The 13,097-nt window shown below is 42.2% G+C and overlaps 1 protein-coding gene and 1 non-coding gene across 2 annotated transcripts in view; one reads left to right on the forward strand and one right to left on the reverse strand.

Moving 5' to 3' along the window:
• ILRUN (inflammation and lipid regulator with UBA-like and NBR1-like domains) overlaps positions 1-13,097 on the forward strand; it is a 106,346-nt gene that overhangs the window by 21,749 nt on the left and 71,500 nt on the right. The window lies entirely within an intron of this gene.
• On the reverse strand, positions 1,528-1,634 carry LOC139013436 (U6 spliceosomal RNA). The gene has a single exon (XR_011472069.1). It is a non-coding gene; the product is annotated as a U6 spliceosomal RNA (small nuclear RNA).

Below are 13,097 nucleotides of genomic sequence, written 5' to 3' on the forward strand. Positions count from 1 at the left end.
TCACCAAAATGGTTCTGCTTTTACCAGAATGATAAAGAGCAAATTATAAATGGCTATCTCTGGCTGATGGTATTACTGTTGGTTTTTAATTTCTTTTTTATACTTTAACTAGAGGCCCGGTGCACAAAAATTTGTGCACTCTGGGGGGGAGAGGGGGTCCCTCAGCCCGGCCTGTGCCCTCTCCCAGTCTGGGACCCCTCGGGAGATAATGACCTGCTGGCTTAGGCCTGCTCCTGGGTGGCAGAGGGCAGGCCCAATCCCTAGGTGCAGCCCCTGGTCGGGCTCAGAGCAGGGCCGATTGGGGAGTTGGGGCGCCGCCCCCTGTCACGCACAGAGCAGGGCGGATCAGGGGGTTGGGGCGCCGCCCTCTATCATCCACAGAGCAGGGCCAATCAGGGGGTTGGGGCGCCTTCCCCTGTCACGAACAAAGCAGGGTGGATAGGGAGGTTATGGCCCCGCCTCCTGTCACACACAGAGCCGCAGGGCGATCAGGGGGTTTGGGCGCTGCCCCCTGTCACGCTGATCCCGGTGCTGGGAGGCCTCGCGGCTCCACTGATTCCGGTGCTGGGAGGCACATTACCCTTTTACTATATAGGATAGAGGCCTGGTGCACGGGTGGGGGCCAGCTGGTTTGCCCTGAAAGGTGTCCTGGATCAGGGTGGGGGTTCCCACTGGGGTGCCTGGCCAGCCTGGGTGAGGGGATGAGGGCCGTTTTCAGGCTGGCGGGTGACTGAAGCCCTCAACCTGTCCTTTTTTTCTAATTCTGGGCCAGCTTTAGCTCTGAGGCTTGGCTCCAGCTCTGAGGCCTTGGCTGCTGAAAGCAGGTATCTGGTTTGTTTGGGTTCTATAATTGTAACACTGTTGTGGTCCTGCTCACTCCAGCTCTGAGATCCTGGTTGGCTGAAAGCAGGGATCTGCGCTTGTTCTATAATTGAAACAGTGTTTCGGTCCTGCTCGCTGAAGCCTGGCTGGCGGAAAGCAGGTTTCTGGGGTTTTGTTTAGCTTCTATATTTGTAACAATGTTTCTTAAACTGCAAGCTCAGAGGCCGGCAAGGCAGGCGGGAACGTTGGCTTCCTCCGTCACTGAAGCAAGCAAGCCTCCTGTGCGCTTCAAGCTGCCTGGCTGCCGGCCGCCATCTTGGTTGGCAGTTAATTTGCATATCACCCTGATTAGCCAATGGGAAGGGTAGCAGAGGTACGGCTAATTACCATGTTTCTCTATTATTAGATAGGATTCTTTCTTTTTCACTTTAATTCCTAAATTTTCTAATGAATATGAGTTACTTGGTAATTAGAAAAATATAATACCTAAATAGAGAAAAAATTGTTAATCATATCCTTGGATAAAAATTGCCTCTAGGTGTTTTTTTAATTTTATCCTAAATCTCTCAGAGTTATGCTATGTCCTCTGCCTTTTTTAGGTAATCCTAAACTAAAAACACTAATATTTGGGTTGCGGGGTGGGGGGGGAGGGGAGTTGTAGTGTTCATTCTGATCTATCCCCTAACTTATTTTATTTATTTATTTTTTGAAATGGAATGCTTCACAAATTTGTGTGTCATCCTTGCACAGGGGCCATGCTAATCTTCTCTGTATCGTTCCAATTTTAGTATTTGTGCTGCTGAAGTGAGCACCAAACTTTTTTTTTTTAATATTGTTTTTATTGATTTCATAGAGAGAAAGGGAGAGAGAGAGAGAGAGAAAGAAACATCTATCGGCTGCTTCATGCACAACCCTTACTGAGAGGCAAGCCTGCAACCAGCATATATCCTGGCCTGGCATCGAACAGGTGACTTTCTGGTGCATGAGATGGTATGCAACCAACTGAGCCACACTGGCTGGGATATTTCCCAATATTTTATTTTGAAGAATTTCAAAACTATAGAAGAGTTGGAAGACTAGTACAATGAATACCTGTGTAAGTGACATTTTACCACATTTGCTTTATTTTTAAAGCACCTTTATTAAATTATAATTGACATATCATAAATTAACCCATTTTAAATGGATAATTGAGTGATTTTCTTTTAGTTTACAGAACTGAGAGACCCTCACTACACTCCAGTTATATATTTTCATCACTCTAGTAAGATTTCTTCTGCCTGTTGAGTTAATCCCCATTCTCACCCCCAACCTCATGCAACCACTAATCTTTTTTCTGTCTCTAAATAGTTGCCTTTTGTCTACTTTTTATATCAGTGGAGTCATATATGTGGTCTTTTTTATCTGGCTTCCATCATATAGTATAAATGGGTCGTTTGTACTTTTTGGCTATTATGAATAAAACTGCTATGAATATGGTCTTGCAAGACTTTGTATGCATGTGTGTTTTAATTTATTTTGGGTAGATACTTAGGAATTGGTTGCTATTTTGCATAGTAAAGAGTTGTGTTTAATTTTTAAAGAAACCTGCCAAACTGTTTTCCAAAGTAAATACCATTTTATATTCCCACCAATAATGTAGGCGAGAGCTCTCTATGGATTTACTACAAACCCCCCCACCCCCACCCCAACTGTTTGAATTAAATTGCAAACATCAGGACATTCACCCCTTGGCCCTTAAGCAAAGGGCATCATTCTACATAACTGCAGTATCATTGTCACTCCCAAGGAATTTAGCATGTAAACAATAGGATTGTATATTATACAGTCCATATCTAGATTTCCTATTCCCTAAATGCCCTTTATAAGCCCCCCTCTCCCACTTCAGCATCTTAAGCATTTAATGTTACATTTGGTTGTCATGTCTCTTTAGTAGTCTTGAATCTAGAACAGTTCCCTTATGTCATTGACATTTTTTGAATCCAGGCCAGTTGTATTCTAGAGTTTTCCATATTCTTGATTATTTTCTCACAATTAGATTCAGGTTTAACTTTTGTTTTTTTGCTAGAAATAATACATGAATGATTCTGTGTCTTCCATTGTATCATATCAGGAGGCATGTGCTAAATTAGAGTATTTGGTTAAGATGATGGCCACCTGTTTTTCTCCTTTGTAATTAATAAATAATCTGTGAGAGACTGTGAGGATATCATTTTCCCCCAGCGATATTTCTTCCATCTTTTTTAAATATCCATTTTTCATCCTTTCCTGAGTCATTTATTGCATAAGTGGTTGTAAAAAGGTAATTTCCTAATTCTCTTGTTCCTTTATTTATTAGTTGTTGGTCTCCTGTAAAGATATTGCTGATTTTTTATTTATTTTTATTAATTTTTAAAATTATTATTATTTTTTGCTGATTTTTAAAATGGAACTTATCAAGTTGGAGCCATGAAGGATTTTATGGTGAAAGAAGCAAAATTTTGGTTATTTTTTGGTATATCTTATCAGTGTGGACTTAAGTGTATTTGCGTTACTCTTTAAAGAGAATGATCTCCTTGAATTTGTGAAGCATGAAATACAGAAACTCCTTTACTGAGTTTCCATTATTTGGGATGTTTGTTGCTTTTCTCTCTTTGAGAGATTACTCTTTTTTAGGAAGAATCTGAAAAGACTACATATAATTCTTTTTCTCCTTAATTTTTATTAGTTTTTCTTTGTAAACCAAAATGGATAGTCCCCCCTTTCCCCATGTTTCTTTGGATGGCTTTTTGATTGATTTTTTTTTGTAGTAATTTAACTGGTGTTAATTATGCAGTGTCATGCAAAAGTAGCCTGTTTTTAAAAATCCTTTTCTTCTGTAATGTATAAGAAATGTCATAATTGGATGAGGTGTTTAAACCTGACTTCTTGTCATCTGAATAACTCATTGTCCAGAACATTAAAACATTAACAGAGTATGTGAGAATGTTTGCAAGTATCACAGGACTTTTAGAGGAAATCTTCTTTAAATATTGTCTTTCTTGTTTTCTCAATGATTATTTCTACTAAGATGCAGCAGTCTCTGATATGTTTATACTGTAATTTTATTAGTTTTTAAAGGAAAAAGAGGCCCTAGCTGGTTTGATTCTGGTCAGTTGCAGGCGTGTGCAGGAGGCGACCAATTGATGTGTCTCTCTCTTAACTAATGTTTCTCTCTCTGTGTCTCTCCCCATCCCTTCCACTCTCTCTGAAAATCAATGGGGAAAAAATATCCTTCGGTGAGGATTAACAACACCACCAACGAAATAATCCTATCCAATAATAGACAAACATGGTAATTAACCGTACCTCCGACACGCTTCCCATTGGCTAATCAGTTATGCAAATTAACTGCCAACCAAGATGGCGGCCGGCAGCCAGGCAGCTGAAGCAACAGGAGGCTTGCTTGCTCCAGTGATGGAGGAAGCCAAGGTTCCCCGCCTGCCGCTGCCGGCCTCTGAGCTGCACTCTAAGTAACTATCCTTCAATTATAGAAGCTAAACAATCCCCAGAAACCTGCTTTCAGCCAGCTGGGCCTCAGAGCTGGAGTTGCAACATTGTTTCAGTTATAGAAGCTAAACAAAGCCCAGATACCTGCTTTCAGCAGCCGAGGTCTCAGAGCTGGAGCCGAGCCTCAGAGCTAAAGCTGGCTCTCAGCTCCAGTGACAACCATAGAAGGTAAATAAATCCCAGAATAAAAAATAAAAATAAAAAAAGGAGACGTTGGGAGCTTCAGTCACCCGCCAGCCTGAAAACGGCCCTCAGCCCCTCACCCAGACTGGCCAGGCACCCCAGTGGGGACCCCCACCCTGAAGGGGGTGTGACCAGCTGCAAACAGCCATCATCCCCTCATCCAGGCTGACCAGGCACCCAAGCGGGACCCCCACCCTGATCCGGGACACCCTTCAGGGCAAACCAGCCGGCCCCCACCTGTGCCCCAGGCCTCTATCCTATATAGTAAAAGGGTAATATGCAAATTGACCCTAACAGCAGAAGGACTGGGAATGACTGGTCACTATGACACACTCTGACCACCAGGGGGCAGGCGCTCAATGCAGGAGCTGCCCTCTGGTGGTCAGGGCGCTCTCACATGGGAGGACCTCTGCTCAGCCACAAGCCAGGCTGATGGCTGCCACTACAGTAGTGATGGTGGGAGCCTCTCCTGCCTCCTCAGCAGCGCTAAGGATGTCTGACTGCACTTTAGGCCTGCTCCCCGCTGGCAAGTGGACATCCCCTGAGGGCTGCTGGGCTGCCGGGCTGCCAGCGGGATGTTTGATTGCCATCTGAGGCCCAATCCCCCGGGGAGTGGGCCTAAGCCAGCAGGTGGTCATCCCCTGAGGGGTCCCAGACTGCGAGAGGGCACAGGCCGGGCTGAGGGACCCCTCCTCTCCCCCGAGTGCACAAATTTTTGTGCACTGGGCCTCTAGTAATAATAATAATAGGAAAAAGTGATCTGGTCCCCTCAGGTTTATGAACTATCATAAAGTCTGACTTTTTATAATTTTCTTTCTCCAAGTTAATTCTAATTTAATTTAGTCCCCTAGCTCTAAGTGTGTAGCTTTTAAGGGTACCTATCTTACAGATACCTGAGAGCAGCCAAATATACCTACAGGGTATTGGAGATGGGTTGGCTGGAGAATGAATAGAGTTGGCATTAAATGCTATGTGGCATTTTTGGTAGTGATGGTCGTTTTGTTTTGGTTTTATCATATTAAATAGAACTTGGCTAAGGTTTATTTACCTTTTGGTTCCTAGAGAATAAGATTGATAACATAGAGCTTTAGATTCTTTTAGATGTGTACCTTAGTATGCAGTTTTGGAGGTGACGTATGCTTAGGTGTACTTTTGTATTATCTTCAAAGATGGTATTGTCAATGTTGTTCTTTTTTTTTATTATTAAATTTTTATTGTTCAGATTACATTTGTTCCTCCCCCCCCCCCCATAACTCCCCTCCTTCCAGTTCCCGCCCCACCCTCCGCCCTCACTCCCCACCCACTGTCCTCATCCATAGGTGCACGATTTTTGTCCAGTCTCTTCCTGAATCTCCCATTCCCCTTCCCCCCCCAAGAATAGTCAGTCCATTCCCTTTCTATGTCCCTGATTCATTATAATCACCAGTTCATTCTGTACATCAGATTATTTATTCACTTGATTCTTAGATTCACTTGTTGATAGATGCATGTTTGTTGTTCACAATTTGTATCTTTACCTTTTTCTTCTTCCTCTTCTTAAAGGATACCTTTCAGTCTTTCGTGTAATACTGGTTTAGTGGTGATGAACTCCTTTAGCTTTTCCTTGTCTGTGAAGCTCTTTATCTGACCTTCAGTACTGAATGATAGCTTTGTTGGATAAAGTAATCTTGGTTGTAGGTTCTTGGTATTCAGCACTTTGAATATTTCTTGCCATTCCCTTCTGGCCTGCATAGTTTCTGTTGAGAAATCAGCTGACAGTCGTATGGGTATTCCCTTGTAGGTAATTGAGTCTCTTTCTCTTGCTGCTTTTAAGATTCTCTCTTTGTCTTTTGCTCTTGGCATTTTAATGATGATGTGTCTTGGTGTGGTCCTCTTTGGATTCCTTTTGTTTGGGGTTCTCTGCGCTTCTTGGACCTGTAAGTCCATTTCTTTCACCAGGTGGGGGAAGTTTTCTGCCATTATTTCTTGAAATAGGTTTTCAATATCTTGCTGTCTCTCATCTTCTGGCACCCCAATAATTCTGATATTAGTCCGCTTGAAGTTGTCCCAGAGGCTCCTTACACTATCTTCACACTTTCGGATTCTTTTTTCATTTTGCTTTTCCAGTTGGGTGTTTTTTGTCAAATCTTTGGTTTGATTCTTGTGCTCCTCTGGTCTGCTATTGGGTATAATATTCTTTATTTCAGTCCGTGTATGCTTACTTTCTAATTTCTTTATCGTAGCATCGAGGGTCTCATTAGTTTTCGTGAGGCTCTGCTCAAGTTTATAGCAAGCCCTCAAAATTGCGATTTTTAGCTCCATATCCTCCATTTCTGTCATGTTTTTTTGTCTCTGCATCTTTTATGCTTCCTTGGTGCACCCCCTTGTGGTCTTTGTGCGCAGTCTTGTTCTAGCCAAGCCTTAATTGTTGTAGTTAACACTAGAGGGATTTGACCACCAGGCCGACTGGCTGTAGGAATCAGCTGTGTGGAAAACTTCAGTCCTCTGGGGAGGCGCTAATCCAGCCTTTGCCTGAGGCGATCCGGCAAATGGCTCTGCGCAGGGCTTGGGCGGGGCGGGCTCAACAGGGCAGGGGGAGGGAGCAGCTATGGCTGCTCTCAGTCCGTCCCCAGGGGCTCTGCCTCTCTGTCCCTGCAACCGCTGCAAACCTCGGAGGGACCGTAGCCAGACAGTCCCGCTTCTCCCTTTTGAGTCTGGGTCTCTAGAGACTCTCCCGGATCTGTAGCCCAGAGTCTGAGACTCCCTCCTGATTGAAAATGACAACCGCGCCCTCAGCCACCAGCCCGCTTTGCGCGCGCACCACCGCACCACCGTACCTTTAAATTTTCCACACTGCGCCTCCTCTGAGCCTCGGGATGCTGTTGTTTTTCCTTCTAGTTGAAGAGTCTCTCCTCAGCCAGCCTTCCTGTGGTTCTGGTTGATGTCCGTTCCGTCTTTTAGTTGTATTTTTGAAGTGGTTGTTCGAGGCAGCAAACTCCAGTGTTTACCTATGCCGCCATCTTGGTTTCTCCCGTCAATGTTGTTCTATAGAGGAGATGAAACTGAAGAGGCTTTGAAGCTGGGCCCTGTAGCACACCATCAGTAAATCTCAAAGGCAAGGCATATTAGACCGTTGTGGAGCATTTTAATCAAAGGTATATGTAAAATGTGTGTGGTATTTCTTTCAAAGCCCATGCTTTTTTCTCTGTATGTAGAAACAACAGCTAGATTTATGAATGGAGTGTTGCTCCATAGCTTAGCGTTTTGGCACTTTATATCTACTTTTAAAAATCGAAAGTTCCTGTCCGGCCAGCCTGGTTCAGTGGTTGAGCGTTGACCTATGAACCAGGAGGTCACAGTTCGATTCCCAGACAGGGCACATGCTCGGGTTGGGGGCTCTATCCCTAGTGTGGGGTGTTCAGGAGGCAGCCAATCAATACTTCTCTCTCATCATTGATGTTTCTATCTCTCTCCCTCTCCCTTCCTCTTTGAAATCAATAACAAAAATATATATTTTTTAAAAATCAAAAGTGCTTAACTAAATAAATTAATAAATAAAATAAACATCTTTTTAAAAAATAATTGTTTTTGTTGATTTCAGAGAGGAAGGGAAAGGGAGAGATAGAAACATCCATAATGAGAGAGAATCATTGATTGGCTGCCTCCCTGCAACTCCTTTATGTGCCCCTGACCAGAATTGAACCCCGGACCCTTCAGTCCGCAGGCTGATGCTCTATCCACTGAGCCAAACCAGCTAGGGAAAAATAAACATATCTTTAATGGATATTTGACTTCTTAAAAGCAGAATTATGAAGAAGGAAATGATAGCAGAAAACAGCACCCTTTAAAATTGCAATCTTTCTTTAACCTGCCTTAATATTCATAGTTTTTGTCTTTGATGATGAACATTATCAAATATATGAGAGGCCCTGTGCTTGAAATTCGTGCATGGGGGGCGTGTGTGTCTCTCAGCCCAGCCTGCACCCTCTCCAATCTGGGACATCCCTCTCATAATCCAGGACTGCTGGCTCCTAACCACTCTCCAGCCTGCCTGCCTGATTGCCCCTAACCACTTCTGCCTGCCAGCCTGATCGCCCCCTAACCACTCCCCTGCCAGCCTGATCGACACCTAACTACTCTCCCCTGCCAGCCTGGTCGCCCCCAACTGCCCTCCCTTGTAGGCCTGGTTCCCCCCTGCACCCCCCCCCCCCCCCCAACTGCCCTCCCCTGTAGGTCTGGGTCCCCAACTGTTCTCCTCTGCTGGCCTGATCGCCCCCAACTGCCCTCCCCTGCCAACCTGGTTGCCCCTAACTGCCCACCCCTGCCAGCCATCTTGTAGCGGTCATCTTTGAGTACATGTGGGCGGCCATCTTGTGTGTTGGAGTGATGGTCAATTTGCATATTACTCTTTTATTAGGTAGGATAGTAAAGTAAAAAGAATAATACAATGGATAACCATTGTATTAGTTTTTGTTATTGTAATAAATAACCACAAACTCAGTGGTTTAAAAAAACACCAATTTCTTTTTTTTTTTTTTTTAAATAAATATATTTTATTGATTTTTTACAGAGAGGAAGGGAGAGAGATAGAGAGCCAGAAACATCGATGAGCGAGAAACATTGATCAGCTGCCTCCTGCACATCTCCCACTGGGGATGTGCCCGCAACCAAGGTACATGCCCTTGACCGGAATCGAACCTGGGACCCTTCAGTCCGCAGGCTGACGCTCTATCCACTGAGCCAAACCGGTCTTGGCAAAACACCAATTTCTTATTTTACAGTTATGGAGTTCAGAAGTCCAAAATGGGTCTTGCTTGGCTAAAATCAAGGTGTTATCACATATGTATTCTTGCAGGAGAATTCATTTCTTTGCCTTTTTCTGCTTCTAGTGGTCACATGTATTCCTGGGTTTATGATGGTCTATGGTCTCATTACTCATTCTTGAAAGCCAGCAGGTTGTACAAGTCCTTTATCATCTTTTTAAAAAATTTGTGTTGTTTTACCTTTTTGTTCTTCAAAAAGAAATCTTTATTGCTGAGAGTATTACAGATTTCTCCCTTCCTCCTCCTCCCTGTCCATCCCCCCTATTTCCCACCCCACCCCAGGCCCTCACCATTCTATTGTCTGTGTCCATAGGTAATGCATGTATGCATATAGGATCATTGGTTAATCTCTCCTCCCCACCCCTTCCTTTTGAGATTCGTCAGTGTGTTCCATGTTTCCATGTCTCTGATTCTATTTTATTCACTAGTTTATTTTGTTCATTAGATTTCTTGTTTATTTTATCTTTAATTTCAATTATTGAAAGATATGTACTTAATGCCATTTTACTGTTCATATTTTATATATATATATTTCTTCTTCTTCCTTCTTCCCCCTCCTCCCCCTCCTCCCCCTCCTCCCCCTCCTCCTCCCCCTCCTCCTCCTCCTTCTTCTTCTTCTTCTTCTTCTTCTTCTTCTTCTTCTTCTTCTTTCTTCTTTCTTCTTCTTCCTTCTTCTTTCTTCTTCCTCTTCCTCTTTTTCCTCTTCTTCCTCTTCTTCCTCTTCCTCCTTTTCTTAAGAATATCTTTCAGCATTTCATATAATACTGGTTTGGTGGTGATGAACTCCTTTAGCTTTTTCTTGTCTGTGGAGCTCTTATCTGACCTTCAATTCTAAATGATAGCTTCGCTGGGTAGAGTAATCTTGGTTGTAGGTCCTTGCTATTCATCACTTTGAGTATTTCTTGCCACTCCCTTCTGGCCTGCAAAGTTTCTGTTGAGAAATCAGCTGATAGTCATATGGGCACTCGCATGTAGGTAACTAACTGCTTTTCTCTTGCTGCTTTTAAGATTCTTTGTCTTTTGCCCTTGGCATTTTAATTATGATGTATCTTGGTGTGGGCCTCTTTGTGTTCCTCTTGTTTGGGTATCTCTGCACTTCCTGGACTTATAAGTCTATTTCTTTTACCAAGTAGTGGAAGTTTTCTGTCATTATTTCTTCAAATAGGTTTTCGACATCTTGCTCTTTCTCTTCTTCTTCTGGCATCCCCATCATGCGAATGTTGGTACTCTCTCTTTTTAAAAAAAAAAAAATATTTTATTGATTTTTTACAGAGAGGAAGGGAGAGGGATAGAAAGTTAGAAACATCGATGAGAGAGAAACATTGATCAGCTGCCTCCTGCACACTCCCCACTGGGGATGTGCCCGCAACCATGGTACATGTCCTTGACCAGAATTGAACCTGGGACCCTTGAATACTCAGGCCGACGCTCTATCCGCTGAGCCAAACTGGTTAGGGCGAATGTTGGTACTCTTGAAGTTGTCCCAGAGGCTCCTTACACTATCTTCATATTTTTGGATTCTTTTTTTTCTCTTCTGATTGGGTGTTTTTGCTTCCTCATATTCCAAATCTATTTGATTCTCAGAATCTGCTACTCTATCATTGAATCCCTGTAAATTACTAATTTTAGTTAGTCTATGCTTAATTGTTGTGGGTGGCAGCATTTACCTATGCTGCCATCTTTGTTCTTTGCAAAGTCGTCCTTATTGCTGTCCCCCTGGTTCTGTCTTCCAGTTCTCTCACACTCTTAAGGAAGTGATCACATGGAGTTTACCTGGATTATCCAGGATAATTTCCCTATTTTCAGGTCAGCTGACTAGCAAATCTAACTCCCTGTTGCCATGCAGCATAACATGTATATACATTATAGGAATTAGGACATTATTAAGACGATGACAGTGTTCTAAAACATCATGATGGTTTTACAGTTTTTTACTAAAATCATTGAAATGTACAATTAAAATGGGTGAATTTTATGCTACATAAATTTTTTTCTTTTATTTATTAAGGTATTACATGTGTGTCCTCATCCCCCCATTAGCCCCCCACCCCTCTATGCTACATAAATTTTACTTCAATGAAATTGAGTGTGTTTTTTGTTTGTTTTTTAAAACATTTAGATGTTCTCCTTTGCTTTTAGGAGTAAGTCCAGATTTCTTAATGAAGCCATCAAGTACATGAAAAGGTGTCTAAGATCATTGGTAAATACAAATCAAAACCACAGTTAGATATCACTTTACATTCACGAGGATGGCTGTAATGAAAAATAAAAAAGAAATTAAGTGTTGGTGAAGCTGTGGAGAAATAGGGAAAACTCATATATTGTTTGTTGAAATGTAAATAAAATGGTTCAGCTACTGTGGAAAACAGTTTGTCAGTTCTTCAAAAAATTAAACATAGAATTGCCATATGACCCAGCAGTTATACTCCTAGGTATCTATCTATCTATCTGTCTGTCTATCTATATACCCACACAGACACTTGTATAGGAATGTTTATAGCAGCATTACTCATAATAGTCAAAAGGTATAGCCTGGCTGGTGTGGCTCAGTGGTTGAGCGTCGACCAATGAAGCAGGAGGTCATTGGCTCAAGTCCCAATCAGGGCACAAGCCCAAGTTGCGGGCTTGATCCCTGGTGGATTATGCAGGAGGCAGCCAATTGATGTTCTGCTCTCATCAATGTTTCTCTCTCTCCCTCTCCCTCCTTCTCCCTCTAAAAAAATCAATAAAATCATATATATATATTTTTTTTACAAAAAGGTAGAAACACCCAGATACTCATCATCAGATGAATGGATAAACAAAATATGATATGTACATACAATAGAATATTATTCAGCCATATGCTTCCATTTGGGATGAATCTTGAAAACATTTTAAGTGAAAGAAGCCAGACACAGAAGGTGGCATATTGATTTTATGATCCCTTTTATATAAATTATCCAAAATAGGCAAATTTATAGAGACGGAAAGCAGATTAGTGGCTCCTACGGGAGGAAAAATGAGGAGTGAGTACTTAACGGGTGTTCTTAATGGGTATAAGGTGATGAAAAAGTTTTGTAACTAGAGAGAGATGTTGTTTGCACAGCATTGTGAATGCACTAAATGCCAACATATTATATACTTTTTAAAGTAATTGTATGTTATGTATGTTTTACACCAGCATTTTTTTTGTTTAAAGGAAAAATAGTTTGATCCTGACATATATTAAAGTCACTTAGAAACTAAACTCCTGCCCTGTCGTGGCTTGGTGTTTGAGCATCAACCTGTCAACCAGGAGGTCATGGTTCAATTCCCAGTCAGGGCACCTGTCTGGATTTCACGCCTGATCCCCAGGAGGGAGTGTGCAGGTGACAGCTGATCAATGATTCTCCTAGTTAATGCTTCTATTTCTCTGTCCCTTTCCCTTTCTCTCTGAAATTTATAATTTCATAATTAATAATAATGTGTGTATGAAACTAAACTCCTGTAATGCTAGTGTTAAATTTGTGTCCTCAGCCTGCTTTTTAAAAATAGACAAAAAAACAAGAGAAGCCAACTTTATTATCTCAGATTACAAGAATACCCAATGTTAGATGGCCCTGGGTTTGCCTAATTTAGTGGTTCAATTATAGCATCAAGGACACAGCAATAATTTCCCTCTTTCTGATCTGTCATCCTTAGTATATCAGTCTCATCATTGGGTCTCCTGAGGTTCCCAGTAGATTCCTTCATGTTCCCAAGATGGTTGTAGTAATTCTATGCACTTTTTACCTTTACCTT

The sequence above is a fragment of the Myotis yumanensis genome, unplaced genomic scaffold (assembly GCF_028538775.1).
Source record: "Myotis yumanensis isolate MYYU_CA2020_CCGP unplaced genomic scaffold, mMyoYum1.0.hap1 SCAF_6, whole genome shotgun sequence".
Taxonomy (NCBI): domain Eukaryota; kingdom Metazoa; phylum Chordata; class Mammalia; order Chiroptera; family Vespertilionidae; genus Myotis; species Myotis yumanensis.